We start from the raw sequence: 21,178 nt of genomic DNA, 5'->3' as shown, positions 1-21,178 counted from the left end.
GTGGTAACAAATAGCCCCACGTCTTAGTAGTCTAAAGCAATAATATTTCTTTTCCTTCTTGTACTATATGTCCACAGTGGCTTGGTAAGTGCTCAGATTCATGTTGCAATTATTTGCACAATTATTTGTAGGCTGTGACAGAGGGGCAGAGTACTCTGGAGGGTCTCATATTTGTCTTCTATGTGCCATTACTAACATGGGCCCAGCCAAACACAGGGGTAAGGAAGTACAGAGAGCTAGAAATATTCCATGAATAAAATGAATGATCTCCAGAGGCCTGGAGTTAGGGGGAAGGTTTCTTTGTTGTTATTATTTATATAAAAAAATATTTATTTATTAAATTGATTGGGGTGACATTGGTCAACATGAAGGTATAGGTTTCAAGTGTGGGTTTCTATGTTATAAGATTTGTATATTGCACCATATGGAGGGTGAAGGTTTCATTGAGGTGAAATTGCTATGTATCGTGAATATAAAAATATCTAGTATGCTTATGCTTCAGAAATTATACTTATGGAAAATTAAGATTCAGGTTAAATGCATGATGAATGTATTTAATTAAAAATACTTTGCTTCTCATTGATCATCTAAAAGTGATTTTCAAAAATAATGTTGCTTTTTATTCAATTCTAATTTTTAAAAATGCACCACCAGCTCTATACTTATCTGCAGAGAATAACCCTCATGGGAGATAGATCTGCAAATCAGCAAGACAGCCTGATTACCTTTAGCTAATTCACAGAAACAGCCATGAAAAACTTGGGATGATTAGCTTGAACTTCAAGTAAGCAGAGTAGAACAAAATGCCCTCTCCAGATGAGAATGCTGTCATTCTCTGCTTTTCTAATTTCTGGTTCTCAAAATCTGAACATTCCAGAGCTACCTTTAAAATGTTTACATATCTATTTTGTGTTTATCCCAAGATTGTGAACCTTAACATTTGCATTTTCAGCACAGCTTTCTCTCTAGGTGTCCTGATGAAGCAAGTGCTTTTGAATGCTCCTTAGTGATATCTGAGTAGAGTGCAAAGTGAAGTGCACTTTGGAAACGCATACAGCTTTTCCCTGACCTGGGGGAGACCATTTATAGCCAGAGAGGGTGCAAAGTAAACACCTCCAAGAGCAAAATTCTCCTCTGCCTGGAGACCACTTCATTTTGACACAAAATTAATGTTCATGTCTTTTAAATTAGAAATGTACCATGTAGGATTTTTTAAAAAAAATATATTTTATTGATTTTTACAGAGAGGAAGGTAGAGGGATAGAGAGTTAGAAACATTGATGAGAGAGAAACATCAATCAGCTGCCTCCTGCACACCCCCTACTGGGCATGTGCCCACAACCCAGGTACATGCCCTTGACCGGAATCAAACCTGGGACCCTTCAGTCTGCAGGCTGATGCGCTATCTATCCACTGAGCCAAACCAGTTAGGGCCATGTAGGATTTTTTAAAGGAGAGAATACATAACTAAGTAATGGTCTGATACTAAAACTTCTAAAAGTCTGAGAGCTCTTGCTATAAGCAAACAATAGCCCCCAAACATGGAATTAGCTGAATGGAGGTAGGGAAGAGGTTCCGGAAAGGTCCCTAGGCGAGGGAGGATGTGTGAGATCAAGAAACTGTCCCATAGGTGAGCTTTTACATTCACACATGAAAAAGCTTCCAATTGGCAAAAACAAACAAAAACAAAACAACAGAAACACACAAAACCCCCAAACCCAGTTAAGTCTGGCCACCCAGAAAACAGTAAAAAATTGTTACTGGTTTGAGATTTCAGTTATTTCATGGGGAAATGTACTAAGAATTAAATTAGGTGAAATTATCTGTGAGATTCTGTGGAAGGGGAAAACATAATATCTTTTTCTAAAAAAAAATGTTTTTATTGATTTTAGAGAGGAAGGGAGATGGAGAGAGCAATAGAAACATTGATGAGAAATATCCTCCTGCACACCCCCTGACTCCTGCATGTGCCCTGACCAGGAATCAGACCTCTTGCTGCAGGGGAAGATGCTCAACCAACTGAGCTACACCAGCTGGGCTCTTTTTTTTTTTTTTTTAAATCCTTACTGGAGGATATGTTTATTGATTTTTTTTAGAGAGAGGAAGGGAGAGAACGAGGGAGGAAAGGAGGAAAAGAGGGAGGAGAGAGAGTGCCTCCTGTAAGCACCCCCCCCCCTGGGACCAAACCTAGGCATGTGCTCTGATGGGGAATCAAACCGGTAACCTCTTGGTGTATGGGATGATGCTCCAACCGAGCCACCCGGCCAGGACAAAAATATAATATCGTAAGAAAATAGTAGTGATTTGGCAGGGTTAGAAATTTTAGGTTTAGCAGTGATAAGGTATTAGTAGCACACACAAAAAAAATGCTATTAACCAGTAACAGCAGCAAGTAAACTGTAGATTTCAGAGTAGAAAATGAGACTTGAAGAGTACAAACAAAACAAAGCAAAATTGGTGGTTGGAATGAATTATTCTCTGGGATTTAAAAACAGTGGGAGTGACCCTTAAACCTGGTTTCAGGTCACTGAGCTTTTCAAAAGCACCTCTTAATGTTGGATATTTTACAGTTTGAAAATACAAACTTCAAGATAAGGTAATAGTCTAAAACCAATTTCAGTGAGCACAGAGTTCATTGCAGTCCCAAGATGGCTAAGGGGAACAAGGAGAGAGAAGGGGCTTACTACCTCCTTCCAGCCAGCCTAGTTCCTCACCAGCAATGGTGCAACCTCGATGGGGTTCTAGGTCTTAACATTTATATGAAAGGGTGGATAGCACAAAGATGAATAAGAGAGGATAGAACTCAGAAATTTCACAGTGTTTTGAAGTGTAAACATTCATTTCCCTGATAACACTTGCTAAAAACTTAAAAATGTTTTTAAAATATGTTTTTATTAATTTCAGAGAGAGGAAGGGAGAGGGAGAGAGAGATAGAAACATCAATGATTAGAGAGACTCATCCATCGGCTGCCTCCTGCACACCACCCACTGGGGATTGAGCCCACAACCCGGCATGTGCCCTGACCAGGAATCGAACTGTGACCTGGTTCATAGGTCGACGATCAACTGCTGAGCCACACTGTCCAGGGATGCTAAAAATTTTTTTAAAAAGTAAAAAGAAATTCAATCTCTGTTCTCCCTGTAAAATTGGCAGGACTAGGAAGAAAGCACTGGTCAGGTAGAGAGAAATGAGGGCTGACTTGGGCATACCTCCCAGAAAGCTGGTTTGGCACGACGGCTGCACGGGCTTGGTCTCAGGCACATTTGTATCAGCTAATTTTTTTTTAAAACACCAAAATGAACATGTTTGAGGGAAAAACAAAATGGCAATACTGGCCGGGAGAACAGATAAGTTTGCATACTTTAATATTCCCGAATCTCAATAGGTTTTAACTCCCAACATATACATGTTAGTATCAGAAGTTCTGGTCTTTAAACTAGTCCTGACTACTTTGTAATTAATATAACCTTCAGTTATTAAAAATATGCATTTTATTTATTGCTTGTAATGAATACCTTCTCTCTGTCCACTCCCATCCTCACAACCTCCACCCAACTTCCATCCTTAGAAAGTTTCATTTAGGGCTAACCACAGGCTGATGGGAATATCAATGTCCATCCTGACCAGATGCTTCCCAAATTCAATTGGAGCTTTTATCTCTACGTTTTAATTCCATTTAAGTGAGCATTTATTTATTTGTGTCACAGGCAAGGCCACCATTAGGCGCCCTTTCTGTGCTGTGGCAGAGTACATGGGAAAGACAACTTGATAATAATGGCTACTATTTGCTGAAAATTTCATTTGCTGGAGAATTTCTCCAAATAACATGATTCTCAGCAATCCTACAGAATAGGTATTCCAAACCCATATTGTGGGCGAGAAAACTGAGATTCCGCGGAGCTAAGTAACTTACCTGGGTCATACGGCTGGTTACTAGCAGAGCCTGGCTCTGACTCCATGGTTGTGTGATGGCCCTGACCTGCACTTTTCCCCCAGTCCTGGCCTGTCAGCTTCAGGGGGTTTCAGAGGATGGGAAGGCAGTTTGTATCTAGAACTTGCTGGCCTCCCTGGCAATGTTCGGAAGAGCTGTTCACCTCCCTTAAATAAATAAACAGCTGCTGCTCCTCACTCCGGGGCAAACCATATAGAGTTACCTTCTGGGAAGCAGCTTCTTTGCGAGTCCCTTGGAGGTTGGTCCTTTCACTGGGTGCCGCTGGTGGCTTGTTTTCTCTATTGATAGCTGTGGCTGGCCTCTCTCTTCTCAATTTGGGAAGAAGCTTCTAGAACTCCACTCCGGGACCTCTCAAGTAAATTTCATATACTTCACCCCGTTTGGTGACTCCCCCTCACTGGCTTTAGCTTTTCTGGGCGATGCAGCTTCTCGAGGGTGGTGCTCAAAGCTCTCAATAACTGTGAGGCGACCACGAGTGGGTGTACTGGGCAGCTAAGAAGACCCGTGGCATCGGCCCCTCAGTGCATGACCCAGGGGCACCGAGTTCCTATGGTGGTGGTTTTAACAAACCGAACGAAAGTCACGTACTTCAATCACAGCAGGTGAGGACCATTGTGCCTCGCTCGTCTGCCTTCTTGTCATACTTTCCTCGAGTTGGGTGGCACTGGAATGGTACACGCATTTCTGGGATCTGGCTAAGGCAGACCTGAGTTGGGGATACATTTAAAAGCTGGGGTTTAGTGGGCATATTCATGTGGTTCTAAGTCCTGTGGACAAACTGGTGCTGAATTGGGTTTCAGGAATACTTTCCCACCCTCTGCGGCAACTTGCCTTCTATGTGAAATGGAGGTGTCGGGTCAAAGGCTGAATTGTGATATGAACTTATCTTATGGTCCTGGCACTTCAAAGAGGTGGTGGGTAGCCCTAGCCAGTGTGCTCAGTGGGTAGAGTGTTGGCCTGTGGACTGAAGGGTCCTAGGTTCAATTCCAGTCAAGGGCACATGCTCGGGTTGCAGGCTCGATCTCCAGCAGGGGGCATGCAGGAGGCAGCTGAGCAGTGATTCTCTCTCATCATTGATGTTTCTATTTCTCTCTCCCTTTTCCTTCCTCTCTGAAATCAACTAATATATATATATATATATACAAAAACAAAAAAAACCCCTAAAAATCCCAAAGAGGTGATGGGTAGAGGAGGAGCCAATGGAGCCAGAAGCTAGTCTGTGGAAAATTGTTGTGGTGGGGCAGCCTGTCATAAACAGATGATATCATTCTAATGGATTTTGTGGTATTTGTGAACTTTTAAAGATGTGTTATTAGTTATGAATTCTTTTCTCACTCTGAATAAATACTTATTTTTGTGTTATAGTTTGCATTCATGATTTTGTATTCTTTGTCTTCAAGAAACCCTCTCCCCAAATTGTATAAGCTTCAGGCCCCATAAAAATTAAGTCCTGTCCCTTAAATTTGCTGAGATTTCTTTTCCAGACACAGCTGCTCTAGGGTCTCCCGAAGTGAATGTCATGAACACCACAGAATGCCTATATTAAGACAATTCGAAGCCAATATCCATTCCCAAATTGCACAGATCTAACAAAATCTTATGTGAGTTAAAAACAGAGAAACTAAAACTTCATTTTAATTATTTAGACCTGATCTTCTTCAAGTTATTGGGATTAGGACCTTGGCCAAGTAGCCTATGACATCTCTTCGTGGGGTTGGAGCTATCAGGGCAGGATGGGTCGAGGTGACTCAGGGGTGGGGAGGTGTGTGTGGATCACACTTTATTGGCACGAATGGGCAGGTAAGGGAATTAGACTGAGGAGACAGGTCAGGGAGGCAGCAGGTCCCTCCTTTAATTCCCTCCTTCCTTCCTTTTTTTTTTTTTTTTTTTTTTTTTTTTTTTTTTAAAGAACAGAGGATATTCTTCTCTTAAAAAAATCTAATGCTGAGGGTCAACCTAAAAATACCAAGAGTAGTTAGTTCTGTGAGATTAAGAAGTGATTTTCATTTTCCCCTCTTTACATGTATAGTTTCTGATCTTTCTGTAGATAGAATGTGTTAGCAATAAAAGGGAAGCATGAAAAGACCCACAGTCGTGTGTGTGTGTGTGTGTGTGTGTGTGTGTGTGTGTGTGAGAGAGAGAGAGAGAGAGAGAGAGAGAGAGAGAGAGAGAGAGAATGAGAGAGAGAGAGAGAGAGGGAGATTGATTACTGGGGAGATAATTTTCCTTTCTTCCTTCCCTCCCTCTCTTTTTTCCTTAGACTAAATGCATAAAGGCTTACTAGCATCTTAACAACACCTTGGGAACGTCAAAGAATGCTCTATTTTATACCTTTACAAATGTGCACAAAATATAAAACTTTAATTTGAAAAGATATAAGATAGGAAACATTTATTTTTTGACTTTGACTTTTTGTGTCCATGTGGGATATATGCAAGGAAAATTCAGAGTAAATTACCAATTAGTTGTTGAGAACTGAAAAATGCTGAAGTAGAAATTAGGATCTAATTATGTGTCTAGATTATTGTCATTCAAGACACAAAACGGCCGAGTTTTGTAATTGTGGGGAAAGTCTGTTCTGCCTGCGACAATTCCCCTGCTGGGCGAGCAGAGACGGTCTGGCGGCTCTTAGGAGAGGCGCTTCTTTTACTTTACAAATGATCAGGGAGTCCCAGGCAGTGCCAGCCCAAGGCGGTTTCCTCTGCACACAGAACATTGTTGCCGAACAGGTATGTACCGTGTAGAAAGTTCACTACTTCTTTTAAAGACATAAATGTTTAGAGGAAAAATAGAATAATTCGTTCGATTAAAATATAAACTCCTTTTATATTATAGTTGACTGCTGCTATAGGACTGTTTCTAGGGTTTCCTTATTTACTTCCTGCTCCTCAGGCTGCCCCAGCCTTCTGCCCTGGCTCTGTGCCTCAGGACATTCTCATTGCAAAGTACTCCAGGTCGTAGCTGAAAGGCTCATTAACGCTACTCCTTAGTGTCTCCTCCAGTTTCCTTGAATCCTCTTGGTTAGCCCTGTAATAGTACACAGTAGGCATTCAGAGGGTGCTGGGTTTCTTTTTTAAATGTTTTTATTGGTTTTTAGAGAGAGGAAAGGAGAGAGAGAGAGAGAGAGAGAGAGAGAGCGAGAGCGGTTGCCTCCTATATCAGTGATGGCGAACCTTTTGAGCTTGGCGTGTCAGCATTTTGAAAAACCCTCACTTAACTCTGGTGCCATGTCACATATAGAAATTTTTTTATATTTGCAACCATAGTAAAGCAAAGATTTATATTTTTGATATTTATTTTATATATTTAAATGCCATTTAACAAAGAAAAATCAACCAAAAAAATGAGTTCACGTGTCACCTCTGACACGTGTGTCATAGGTTCGCCATCACTGTCCTATATGCACCCTGATCAGGGACCAAACCTGCAACCTGGGCATGTGCCCTGACAGACAGGGAATTGAACTGGCGACCTTAGGTGCACAGGATTATGCTCAACCAAGTGAGCCACACCAACCAGGGCCAGACAGTGCTGTTTTGAATATTCATTTCACAGATAAAGTCCTTTAGGTTGGAGAACATAGCTCTCCACCCTCCCCCTTCTCCCTCTTTCTTGCCTCAGCCAGCTGCACCTCTCCGTCTGTGTCTAATCCTCTGTAAAGTTCACTTTCTCTAAGTGCATCATATATTGAGACGAAGCACTCTGCCTCCCAGTTCCTTAAAGGAACCACATCACTTTGCCATAAACCTAAATACAAGTTAAAGGAAATGAATCCATTAAGTGAAATTTGACAGCAGAGGCTATTTTCTTCTGTGTTCTTTGAATATTAGCATGTAAACAGGAACTCCATAATAAACTATTATTTTCAGCCTAACTCTGGTTGATGGTCAGCTTGGATTATTGTGCAATTAAATGGCTAAAATGTGGATAAAGCCTACTACAGGGTCTGACACATAGTTGGCACTCCAGTAGTAATTCCTTTCCTTCCTTTGGTCAGGGTGGTCCGGCCATATCTGTAGCTCTGTTACGGAGTGGAACTCGTCTCCATAAAGATCCACTAAGAAGTTAATGAGCTGCATTTCCTCCAATGCCATGGGCTGTGTCAACACAATGCCAAACATTGTGACAATTTTTGACTGAATTGAGTTAACTGACTGAATGTTTTGAAGTATTGACACAGCAGCTAAAAGAGTGAGAAATGTAGTCAAGCCAGCTATTTGGTATGATGGAAAACAGCAGCTATTTCAAAAATAAAACTAGAATGGAAACGTGAGAAGCCAGTGGAAATTTAAAGTGGCCACAGGACCGTTGGAAAGCACTTGCAAGAGGACTGGCTTAGGAAGCAGAGAGGGAAATGAAAATCTGAAGACGCCCCTGGGTCATGCAACAAACAAAGCAAAGCTGAAGGACCGTGCAGTTCCACCCCCTGACAAAAGCTTCCTTGATTTGGGCTGAAGGACCAGAAGTAGAAATTGGCAAGATCCCCAAATTCTTGGGTATGATGGATGGTTTATCATTCTGTCCTTTCAGCCATTGTTTGCCTTTAGTTCCTTCCTCTGGTAACCCCGAGGACGGGTAGAAGGCCATCCAGGGCTGGGCACCCCAAAATATGCTCAGTGTTAGAAATCTCCGCAAGGAGAGCTGGGGCAAGGATTTTGCTAATTGGGAAATATTTGCTCTTCAGTTTTTTCAATACATTTTCTTAAAGATTAAAAAATTGTTGTGTAAGTTGTTATAGAGGCATATTATATACAACATAATAAATACTATATTCAGCATTATCTCTTTGACATATCCTATCTAATAATAGACAAACATGGTAATTGACCATACCTTCGCTATGCCCCCATTGGCTAATCAGCGTGATATGCAAATTAACCGCCAACAAAGATGGCGGCTAATTTGCATACTGCAGGCAGGGCAGGACAGCGCCATCCCCCCTGCCCCTGCCACCATCCGGGCCTGCTATCTGCAACTCGGAGTGGCAGGCATCCGTGTGCGACCCAACCTGGGGCGGCCAGGCAGTGCAGCAGTGATCAGCCAGCCCTCCTGGGTGTTCCATGTGCGACCTGACCTGGGGCAGCGCCCCAACCCCTGGATCAGCCCTGCCGTGTGTGTGACCCCGGGAGGTGGGGCAGGCACCGAGGGATTGGGCCTGCCATCTGCCACCCAGGGAGCAGGCCTAAGCAGCAGGTGGTTATCTCCCGAGGGGTCCCAGACTGTGAGAGGGCACAAGTGAGGCTGAGGGACACCTCCCCTACTCCCCTCCCCCGCCAGTGCACAAATTTTTGTGCACCGAGCCTCTAGTTATACATATACTGTATACAGTATTATATATACAGGACATATACAGAATTATCTCTCAGATGTGCAGAGAGAGAATACTATATATATAATACTGTATATGTAAAATGTACAATGCATATAATAATATATGTATAACATATAATAATAATATATGTATAACAATATAAAGGTTGGAGGGAGAGAGAGGGAAAGAATTGAGGAATTTTAACACTAAAATGTATTCACTAGCATGAATAATCTTACATAAGAGCAACTACACTTGACAGTATCTTGGAAGGTCATCTCTGAAAGGTCTCTGAACTAAGCATCAGTGAGAATTCTGTTTCCCCAACTACCATGGATGAATGAAGCCCAGCGACAGGTCCATTCTGGCCAATAAAATAATCGTTAGTTTGAGGATCCCTCTCTAGCAAAAAGAGCTCTCTTGGCAGTGGCCAACTTAGTCATCATAATAAACATTTGGCACAACAGAATTTTACCAGGACTCGGATAAGGTCTGAAGTGCTGTAACTGGGTTTGGCATCGCTCTGTGAGGGGAGACCATGGCTGGTTGGCTTTTCTCATCAGCGAAGCAAAATTTTTAAAGGGGCCAATTCAGATCAGACTGGATCAAGGGCTTTGACTGTACCTCAGTCAACTCAGTAAAATAACTATTTTGACCATTTTTTTCCATTCCGAGATATTCTCTTCCTACAGGGCATTGATAAGAATGATCAAATCACTTCGTGCAGACATAGACTTGAGACTGAGTCTAGCATCCGCTTCCCCTTGTGGTGTTTATTCCCATTCAATCTGGGACACACATCTCATGTCACAGAAAACCTGACTGAGGGTATGGATCATGGTTTTGTGGTTGCTCCCCGCCCCCTCAATATTTTACAGGGTTTTCAAAGAACCTAGAGGGCACACTTGAAACAATCAGTGCAAACAGCTAAAATGAGCTCCTGCTGGCTAGGATAGCTATAAATGTCAAGCTATAGGATTTTAAAGACTTACAGTAGCTCATACATAGCTGGTACATTTATAAGCATTATTGAGTTGGAAGATAATGACAGTCACATGTTGAGAATTGAATATGACATCTTAACGTGTGTTATTCCTCTCTGTAAGTCTCTGGAGTCCAATTACTGAAACTTAAAAATGCAGCACTTCAGTGCATGATTATGAAACCATTGGGAATAATTAATACTACAATTTTTAATCTATTTACAGGTCTTCACAACACACAGAGTAATAGGTAAAAACATGCTTGACAAAGACGTATAATTTTTACTTTGAACTCTTGCTTTAAAAACAAGTACATATTCCTACTAAAAAAAGCCTGCCATGTTATATCAGCTAATATTAAGTTTATTTCCGTGTCTTGGTATAATGAGATAAGTGTTGTCAAATCAATTAGGAGGATATATATTGTGCTGAAGAATCTGGTTTGATTAGGATATTTTTCCTACAAGGAAAAGAATGTCCAACTCAAATGATCTTAAGCAATAAAGACAAATGATCTGTTGGCTCATGTAACCAGAGGTATGGGGGCGGCGGGGGGTGGGGGGAGGGAGTTAGGGTCAACTTTGCCTTGTGGTTTGGGCTTTGTTTGGAGAAATTCCACCGGCTGTACCCTCTTTTGGGTTTAGTTTAATTCTCATGCTGTGTCCCTCATCCTGACAAAGAGACTCAATAATCACGGAGTGCAAGGAAAGAGAGCTGTACCAGTTGGAAATGTGTTTTATTAAAAAAAGAAAAGAAAAAATAGGGAGCGGGGGAAGGAGCGGGAGAGAGAGAGATAGAGAGGAAAGAAACAAAGCGCGAGCCACATAGCAACAGCTTCCAGAGATGGCAGCCTGTGGTGTGTCCTGAGAAACCCGGTTTGTCTTCTTCCTCGGGCCGGCCATCAGGTTGGCACAGGAGTGCCACAATTTCTTCTGGATCTGGGGCTGTCCCATCTTTCTGCTCCCCCCATCTTTAACCTGTAGGCCTCTGTCCTCATGCTTGTCCGCTCATGGTCTCAACATGGCTGCTGAGCCCCCCAGACTGACATTACCGCTAAGGAAAAAGTCAAGTCTGCCCACTTGTATCAGGAGGAGAGAAAAAACTTTCCTGGAAACCACACCCCACAGGCCTCTGCCTTTGTGTTCCTGGTCATACCTTATGTCTATTTGCCCCTGTTCTTGATCACCAGAACCTTGACTCTGTTCAGAAAGGCCATTAAAAAATACACATCTCTCACCCTTTTCATCCAGCCCCCCAAACCTCCTCCACTCTGTCAACTGTCATTCTGTTCTCTGTATTGATGAGTATAATTCTATTTTATTTGTTTTGTTTTTTAGATCCCACACATAAGTGAAGTCATAAGGTAATTGTCTTTGTCTGACATTCATTAGCATAATAAAAAAGGTGAAGGGATTAAGAAGTACAAATTGGTAGTTACGGACTAGTCACAGAAATATAAATTACAGCACAGGGAATATAGCCAATATCATAATAACTATGTATGGGCCAGGTGGGTACTTGAAATATCACAGGACAACTCTGTAAGGTACATGATTGTCTAAACACTATGCTTCACCTCTGAAACTAATACAGAATAATTTGACTATAAACTGTAAGTGAAAAATAAAAAAATGAAAAAAAGTAAAGTAACTAAAATAAGAAGAAGAAGAAAAGAAATACATAGAGATAAACCCGATAAAGATTTATATAAATCTGACAGTGGAATACTATTTAGCAATAAAATGGGATAAACAATACATTTAAATAAGAAATAAGAAAAATAAGAAATATAGAGGTACAAAAAAAGTCTTCTATCCCCATTAAGGTTTATTTGTACATTCCAATTTTTCAGAAGTTTAAACCATTTCAATAAAATATGTTAATTAGGTTGAAAAAAATACACATCTCTTCAGGCTAAAACTTTTCAGATTTAGCAAAAACAAAAACAGGATGCCCAGCAGGGGACATCATACTCTACACGAAAATGTGTATGTTTATAGGAAATTCATGTTTAACCTAACATGCTGCATTTTACCTGGTAACCCTACCCAGGCTTCCTTGATGGGAGTATGGCCATGAAAGAGACAGTCTGCTGAAATGGGCCTCCAGAAAACTTTTTTAAAAAGGGACCAAACTTGTTAGATATGTTCCTTTTGTCCTTTGCACTGGGCCTTCTCCCTTCTTCCTTCCTGGACTTTGGACAGAGTGCCTAAAGCTGTCCTGCAAACTAAGGAGAAGTCTGGTTCCTGGAGCAGCTCTGACTTGCCTATGCCCAAATTCCTTGTTCTATAAAAAGCCCTTATTTGGGTAAGTCACTGGGGTTCAGTTTTGGTTACATGCTGCTGAAGGCAGTCCTAACTGATGCAGCCAGCCCTTGCTGGAGGGGTGAAATAGAGGCCGGCCAGGGGTTCACCACACTCTCTTGTCTTCTTCCTTGTCACACAGCTTGACCGCACCTTCCAGACCTCTGCAGTTAGGTGGAGCTGTGTGACCTAGTTCTGGCAATGGAATGTGATGGAGGTGATGAATGTAACGTCCATGCCTGATTCATGTTCCCGCCCTTTCCATATCTGCAGCAAGAGCCCAGGGAATAGTGGAGACACTGGACGAAAGCAACCTGAGAACGAGATGAGCTTGTCGAGTGGTCCCCTCCCACCTCGTGCTGACCCTAATGGCACATTATGTGAACGAGAAATACATTTGTCTTGAGTTAAGCCACTGAAATGTTGGGTTCCTTGGGGCCAACATCATCTGTTGTAAGAGAGACTGCTTCAGGTCTAGAATTTCAAGCCAGAATCCTCAGATTCACTCTTATTGGATTGCACATCTTCTGTTCACCCCTTCATCAGTGGAATAAGAAGTGCTGATAGGCTTAAACAAAGCATGGTGCATCTTGGAATTGGTGCTGTGGCTAGGTTTCCCTGAGGCACATGACCAGTCAGGGTTCCAGCAGGGAACAGAGTAATTTGAGCAGCATTTAACAAAGCAACTATTTACAACCCTGGGAGGGATATAGGGAATCCACAAGAATGTAGTGCCCTGTGGCTAGTAACAGCAGAGCCTTAGCACCCCTACATCTGAAGGGTTGGCTGGGTTAGTGAGTGGTTTCCAAAACCTAGAGACAAAGGTACCACAGGTACAGATAGCCTGTAGGGAGAGGGTTGCTGTCCCCTATAACTCTAGGCTGAGGGAAGCAGCCAGCCTGCTTAGAGGGAGCCCGAGGGAAAAACATCCCTGGCCTTACCTTTCTCCCACCCTCTGATCTCCTGCAGGGGCACACCCAACTGGAAGCCAAAGGTCATGAGCTCCCAGGCTCCCAGGATGAAGCAGCGTGGGGAAGGGAGAAGAGCAGACCTGGAGGGACACCCAGGGCAGGCTGTGGGTGCTAGGAGTCCACACCTTAGGGGATAAGAAATAATGGGGAGCAATCCATAGTTGCTACCTCATTGGTACCTTTTTAGTTCCTGGGGGCTAACTACATGGCTATAACTTATTTTTGAGATAGAAATCTTTTGGCCATATGGCAAGTACATAGAAGGAATAACTTCTGAATTTTCATTCACACAGGATAAATTCCAAGTTCTGTTAAAATGTCAAATAACTTATTTATCAAAGCACTAGAGTTGCCAGGACAACAGAATTTAATTTAATAGTGTTTGATTTACACATTTGTTTAATTCTTCTGCCAGAGATACTTGTTTAATTCTGTCTCCTTAGGTTTGAAAAGTGCTAAGACCAATTATGATAGCAGTAATACCCACTGCTTTATTAATATATATCTTTATTATCCAGTGCCTGTTTATTAGCCAGAACTTTTTGATCTCTTATAATTGGTGTTATTCCAGGACATCTTGCTGCAACTGATGCTGAAGACATCTTAGGTTTGTACTTTTAGTACTGAGTGAATTAACCATATTGATTCACACTTGATGGCTAATTGCATAGTCTTGGCATTATTTTTGTGCCTGCTGATATTAATCATAGCAGCCCTAGTAAAGCATTGTTAAATTATATATTAAATTGTTTTGAAGATTCTCATGCATCTTCTCCTCTGAAAGTTTATATTCACTGCATGTTTATGAAATTTTTAATGACAATCATACTTTCCTACACTATCATATTTCTGTAAGTTAGGTAGAGCAGGTATTATTATCACATACAAATTTTGGTAAGTGATTGACTAATGCTTATTATAGAAGAGTCATACATATATTTAAATATAATGTGAAAATAAAATCATCTTTGTTTTACCACCTAAATATAACTTTAATATATTGTTATATATATTTTCAGATTTTTCTCTAAGATTTATATGCCTTTCTTCTTAGAAAATGGAATCCCATTAAATATAGAGTCTCTAACTTGATTTTTTACTTAAACCATAAATATTTTTTTCATATTAAAAATGTATGTCTGACCTGGCCATGTGGCTCAGTGGTTGCACATCAACCTATGAACCAGGAGGTCATGATTTGATTCCCAGTCAGGGCATGTGCCCGGGTTGCAGGCTTGATCCCCTATGTGGGGTATATAGGAGGCAGCCATTCAATAATTCTCTCTCGTCATTGATGTTTCTATCTCTCCCTCTCCTCTCGGCAATCAATAAAAATATATTTAAAAAAACATACTTCTGCAATGTCACTCTTAATAGCTGGGATGTATTCCACTATAGATATATTGTCACTTATTTAAAAACTTCCTTGATTTTTAATTTGTTTTTAATTTTTTGGTGTTATATATAATGATTTGAAAAAAATTTATACAAATCATTCACCTTTGAGTTCTTGTTCAATTATTTACTTAGGTCAATTAGTTAGAAATAGAATTGCTGCCCTAACTGGTTTGGCTCAGTGGAAAGAGTGTCGGCCTGTGGACTGAAGGGTCCCAGGTTTGATTTCGGTCAAGGACATGTACCTTGGTTGCGGGCACATCCTCAGTGGGAGGTGTGCAGGAGGCAGCTGAACTATGTTTCTCTCTCATCGATGTTTCTAACTCTCTATCCTTCTCCCTTCCTCTCTGTAAAAAATCAATAACATATATTTTTTAAAAAAGGAAAGAAAGAAAAGAAATAGAATTGCTGGGCAACATGGAAAACAAAGTATTAAGGCTTTGGATGCATATTTGGGGCAGATGTTATAATTTTATTCTGCAAAAAGTTTCTTTTCAGAGTCATTTGCTAATTTGCCTTGTTTTAGCCATGAATTATTCACCTTTGCTTTTGTAATTTTGGATAGTAAGATGCAGATGACTCAAATTCTTGTTTTCATGTCGAGATTTAACTTGGAGTGTGTACAGTGAGCAGTCTTAGTTGCAAGCAGCAGATATGAAACTGACTGGTTTAAGCAAAAAAGTAATTTATTAAGAGGTAGCTCTCTGAATCCTTGGGAGGGCCGGAGACCTTGGTGCAAGGCTAAGTAACCAGGAAAAATGATGAGAATGATGGAGCAGAGCAGATATGGTGAAAAATCTCTTCTGCTGATATAAAACATTATGTCATTGTTTCATGCCCACCATTGCAGCAGACTCCATCAATGCCCCACCAGAGCCCCTTGGCACCCACTGCTCCTTCCCTTATCTTTGTGGAAGTACCTGATTCTCCGCATGCGGACTGCTCTGGCAATGCTCCACCACCCCAGGTGGGGCAGGTTGGATGTCATGAAGTGCTAATGACTCAGGACAAATGAGAATCAAAAGATTTCTTGGTCCGCTCAGGCTGCCATCACAAAATACCAGAATAAGTGACTTAATATAAATTTTTGCACACAGTTTTGGAGGTTGGGATGTTCAAGATCAAGGTTGAACAATTCCTGGTGAAGGCTGTCTTCTTGGTTTGAAGACAGCTTCCTTCTTGCTGTGTCCTCACATGGCCTTTCCTCCTAGTGTGCATGGAGGGAGGGAGGGAGGGAGGGAGGGAGGGAGGGAGGGAGGGAGGGAGAGAGAGAGAGAGAGAGAGGAGAGGGCTCTTTGGTGTCTCTTTTTATAAGGACACTAACCTATCAGATCAGGGCCCCACCCTTACGGCCTCATTTAACCTTAATTACTTCCTTACTACAAATACCCGCACTGGGATTAGGGCTTCAACAGATGAATTTTGTTGAATTCACTGGGGGATACAAACATTCAGTTCATAAGAGAGAATAAATATTTCAGATTCCTCATCCCTCAGTAGGGATAACTCTGTGGTTTGTTCTGTACTATCTTCCAGAGGTCACAGCATGCCTGAACCTCAGATATTCACAGGGTAACATGTTCACTATTCGGCTTTCGTCTCTTCTCCAACTTCCTGACTAGTGCCTCCTGAGGGCACAGCCTAATTAAGCTACTTGTCTTTAAATCTTTATCTCAAGGTCCGCTTCTGAGGGAATCCACTTGACAGATAGTTTGGTCCAATGGAATTATTCCTGGACAAAGTTGCCACTGACATTAGAGAAGGCGCATGCTGCACGGTGGCTGCTTCCTGTGCTCTGGGCCAGCATCTGGGGGTGGGGCAATGTTATCGGCCAGACACTGGCTGCAAGGGAGCCTGGGAAAGCAAGTATCTGGCACAGTCACCAAGTTTTCAGACTGTCAAACTCAGGAAGGAGGTTCAAATACGGCACAGTCAAAAAGAACAATGACTGTTCTTTGTGACGGGTTATCTGTGTATTTTTGCTGAGTTACTCAATTTTGTCAATATGGAAACAGGTTGCATTCAGACCTGTTGTGAAAGCCATTGTTAGCATACAAAATACTGATGCTATTTTCTCCTTCTTTGTCATTCAGCTCCACTCTTCTGTTTCAATTACAGAGGCAGTAATAAGGCATTTGCTGCAGTTCCACAAAAATAGAAAATTATTTACTGACCACTCTCAGGTAAACGAGAAATGAAGTGAGAAATTCTACCCAGGTAAATACCCAGGGGTTTCAGTCCACAAGTTGGAGAGCTTTCTTATAAAGGCATTTCCCAGTCCTTTTTACACTAATTTACATGTTATGAATCCTCTAAGGAAGATACTTCGGATTTCTGAAGGTCTGATGTGGGAGCTTTTGTCCATCTGTGCCTGGCTAATGGCTGCACGATTCGTTGAAATGAAGAGACAGCACAGTAGTATTCTTCTTCATCACAAATCCTTGTTGCAGAGAACAAGAAAAATATTAATTGATGCAGATCCATTAATCCCCACAGTAATGAGTTGATTCAGGAATCTCCAAGGTCAGAAGAATTTGATTCCTGAGAACCTTATTTTCTCAACCTTGCAGGGTGAATTTTAGAAATGACTATGCAAATATGTTTCCAATAAATTAATTGCCAAACCTACTAATTCTAATATGCCATTCCTCATTTGTCCAGAGTTTTTTGTGATCTGAACAGAAATTCTTAGGAAGCTAGATAAATTGCTGTAGGCATACATTCACCAGTGATACCACCTAAAGAAAATATTTTCAATATTTTAATATGTACTTTATAAACTAAAAAAAGAAAAGTTGAATCAATTCTATTCTGTCCAAGCTTATGCCAACTGTTTTGTCATATGTGCTTCTAGAATGTGGGTGGATTGAGAAGAGATCACAGATAATGATGCAACAGGAATTCCCAGGGTATTTGTTTGTTTGTTTGTTAATCCTCACCTGAGGATAATTTTTCTGTTGATTTTAGATAGAATAGAAAGGAGGGAGGGAGGGAAGAAGGGAGGGAGAGAGGGGAGGGGGAGAGAGAGAGAGAGATCTATGTGAGAGAGACACATCGATTGATTGCCTCCTGCATGCGCCCTAACCAGGGCTGGGATCAAACCTGAAACCCAGGTAAGTGTCCTTGCTGGGAACCGACCCTTCATCCCTTTAGTGCTTGGGCCGATGCTCTAACCACTGATAAATGCTGGCCAGGGCCCAGGGTATTTTTTTTTAACCTCACAAAAATAACAATGATAAAAAAGCTTACATTTATATGACACTTTTATAAAACAACAAATTAGCAACTATTTATAAAGTGCTGTTCACATCTATTCACATTTCATCCTTACATTATAAAACAAAACAAAACAAAACAATTTTGTGGGGTACATAAGGCAGCTCTTTTTTTTCTGACCTTCACAAACTTCCTCTTACTGCCAATATTATTGACTACCTGGTGTCATGAAAGCAAGGTGCAGGGATAGGCATTGAATCATGAGAGGGAACTGGAGGACAGTTCAAGGTTCTGGGAAGCTGTAGATAGAGGAAGAAGTTTGACACAGGTGAAGCCATAAGCTCCTCTGTAGAATATTCTTTCAAATCTATATGAAAAAAAATCTAATAAAGTTTATTTTCTCAATTTTAACAACAGTCCTAAAAACTTACATGACATTACCAATATCAATTTGTGAGGCTGAAACTTTTCAAAACTATCTATACTAATAAAAGGGTAATATGCTAATTAGACCGGACATCTTCCAGACATCTTCTAGATGTCCTTCCGGACAAAGTCACGGTGGTGGAGGCCGAGGCGGAAGTGATTGGGGTGATCAGGCTAGCAAGGGAGGGCAGTTAGGGGCATCAGGTAGGCATGCGTAGTGGTTAGGGACAATTAGGAAAGCAGGCAGGTGAGTGATTGGGAGCCAGGAGTCCTGGATTGTGAGAGGGATGTCTGACTGCTGGCTTAGGCCTGATCCCTGCCCAAGAGGTCCCGGATTGGAGAGGGTGCAGGCTGGGCTGAGGGAACCCCACGCCCACATGCACGAATTTTGTGCACCAGGCCTCTAGTCCTATATAATAAAAAGCTAATTTGCAAATGAACCGAACGGCAGAACGACCAGTTGCTATGATGTGCACTGACCTCTAGGGGGAAGACATTCAGTGAAGGAGCTGCCCCCTGGTGGTCAGTGCGCTTGCAGAGGGGGAGGCCGCTCACCCAGAAGCTGGGCTTAAGGCTGGCTAGTGCAGTGGTGGCCACAGGAGCCTCTCCCACCTCCATGGCAGTGCTAAGGATGTTCAACTGACAGCTTAGGCTCACTCTCCATGGGGAGCAGGCCTAAGCCATCAGTCAGACATCCCCCCTCCAGACTGCAAGAGGGTGCAGGCAGGGCTGAGGGACTCCCATCCAAGTGCACGAATTTCGTGCACCAAGTCTCTAGTCAATAATAAAACACAAATTTTGATCAACCATGCTAGAGGAAACATTGACTCATTGTTGTATTCTCTCTGTGAAAACATTACAAAATTGGTGCCTTCAAGAATATGGAACCAGGACGTCATCTCCTGGAGCAGCCGCCGGGAGTTTGTTCCGCGCGATGGCAGCGCCAAGCCGAGGGAGCGAGCCATGACCAGGCTCCTGGGCGCGGTACACAGAGTCGCTCTGTCGGCATGTTCTACGCCCTGAGGAGGGGCCGCAAGGCCGGGGTCTTCCTGACCTGGAACCAGTGCAGATCGCAGGTGGACCGCTTCCCCGCCGCCCGGTTCAAGAAGTTTGCCACCGAAAAGGAAGCCTGGGCCTTCGTCAGGAACTCGGGGAGCCCTGGATCGACAGGGCAGATAAGCTCTGCAAGAATCACAAGTGAGAGCCAGCAAGCGATGCCGGGAGCCCCTGGCGGCAGGGGAGGAGAACCGGGAGCCGCAGGCAAAGCATGTGAAGCAGGCCGGGGAGGCAGCCCTCCGGTGGGCAAGGACACGTTCTCTTACATGGGCGGATACGTCGTCGTCTACACGGACGGCTGCTGCAGCAGCAATGGGCGCCAGCGGGCGCACGCGGGCATCGGCGTGTACTGAGGGCCCGGCCACCCTTTAAATGTGGGCATTAGACTTCCTGGGCGACTGACAAACCAAAGAGCAGAAATTCACCCTGCAAAGCCATAGAACAAGCCAGGGCTCCGAACATCACGAAGCTGGTTCTGTACACAGACAGCATGTTTACCATCAAAGGCATCACCAGCTGGGTCCAGGGCTGGAAGGAGGACGGATGGAGGACGAGCGCCGGGAAGGCGGTGACCAACAAGGAGGACTTCATGGAGCTGGACAGGCTTGTCCAGGGCGTGGACATCCAGTGGATGCACGTTCCTGGTCACTCGGGATTTGCAGGCAACGAGGAGGCCGACAGGCTAGCGAGAGAAGGAGCTAAGCAGGCGGAGGGCTGAGTGGCCATGCGCCCTCGGACATCGGTCACTTCCCGTGTGAGCGGTGAGACCGAACGAGGGGAGAGATCCTTCCACGCCCACTCAGGAGCAGCTGGTGTCCTGACTCCCGTGATGACCTGCACAGTCATGGGTTCGAGGTGTAAAACTTCCTGGAGAGCCAGCTTGATTGGGCGTCTGCGCTCCCATTGCTCTCACTGCAGCCTGGACACAGTGCTGGGACTTGACTTTCTGAGGATGGGATAATAAACCTTGGCTAAGCAAAAAAAAAAAAAAAAAAAGGAAAAGAAAAAAAAAAAAGAATACACAACCAAAAAAAAAAAAAATGCAGGGGAAAAAGTCTTAGAGAGGTGTGTCAGATAGTTAATTAAAATGAAACTATTATAAGTCATAGATTTTTGTCGTGTTTGTGATATTTGTCATTTTCTGAAATTTGTAAAAAAAAAATTTCTTGTTAAAAATACATATTTATGACTCAATGGGCAAAAACTAAAACCATTTCACCTAAGAACAGGAACAGACAGGGATTCCCATTCTCATCACTCCTGTTCAACATAGTACTGGAAGTGCTAGCCATAGCAATTAGACAAGAAGAAGAAATAAATGGCATCCAAATTGGAAAACTAGAAGTAAAACTGTCATTATTTGCAGATGACATGATATTGTACATAGAACACTAGAAAGACTCCATCAAAAAACTATTAGACTGAATAAATGAATTCGGCAAGGTAGCAGGATACAAAATTAACACCCAGAAATCTATGTTTTTTTAAAAAAATATATTTTATTGATTTTTTACAGAGAGGAAGGGAGAGGGATAGAGTATTAGAAACATCGATGAGGGAGAAA

The 21,178-nt window shown here is 42.4% G+C and overlaps 1 long non-coding RNA gene and 1 pseudogene across 1 annotated transcript; both read left to right on the top strand.

Moving 5' to 3' along the window:
• The first annotated feature begins 12,445 nt into the window (after positions 1–12,445).
• LOC132226818 (uncharacterized) lies at positions 12,446–17,396 on the top strand. The gene is made up of 3 exons (XR_009451076.1): positions 12,446–12,554; positions 17,035–17,133; positions 17,234–17,396. It is a non-coding gene; the product is annotated as an uncharacterized LOC132226818 (long non-coding RNA).
• Positions 17,397–19,521: 2,125 nt separating this feature from the next.
• On the top strand, positions 19,522–20,558 carry LOC132213763 (ribonuclease H1-like; annotated as a pseudogene).
• The last annotated feature ends 620 nt before the right edge of the window (positions 20,559–21,178 follow it).

This window comes from Myotis daubentonii, chromosome 1 (assembly GCF_963259705.1).
Source record: "Myotis daubentonii chromosome 1, mMyoDau2.1, whole genome shotgun sequence".
Taxonomy (NCBI): domain Eukaryota; kingdom Metazoa; phylum Chordata; class Mammalia; order Chiroptera; family Vespertilionidae; genus Myotis; species Myotis daubentonii.
The sequence above is the reverse complement of the archived record's forward strand: the minus strand, read 5'-3'. Positions and strand labels throughout refer to the sequence as shown.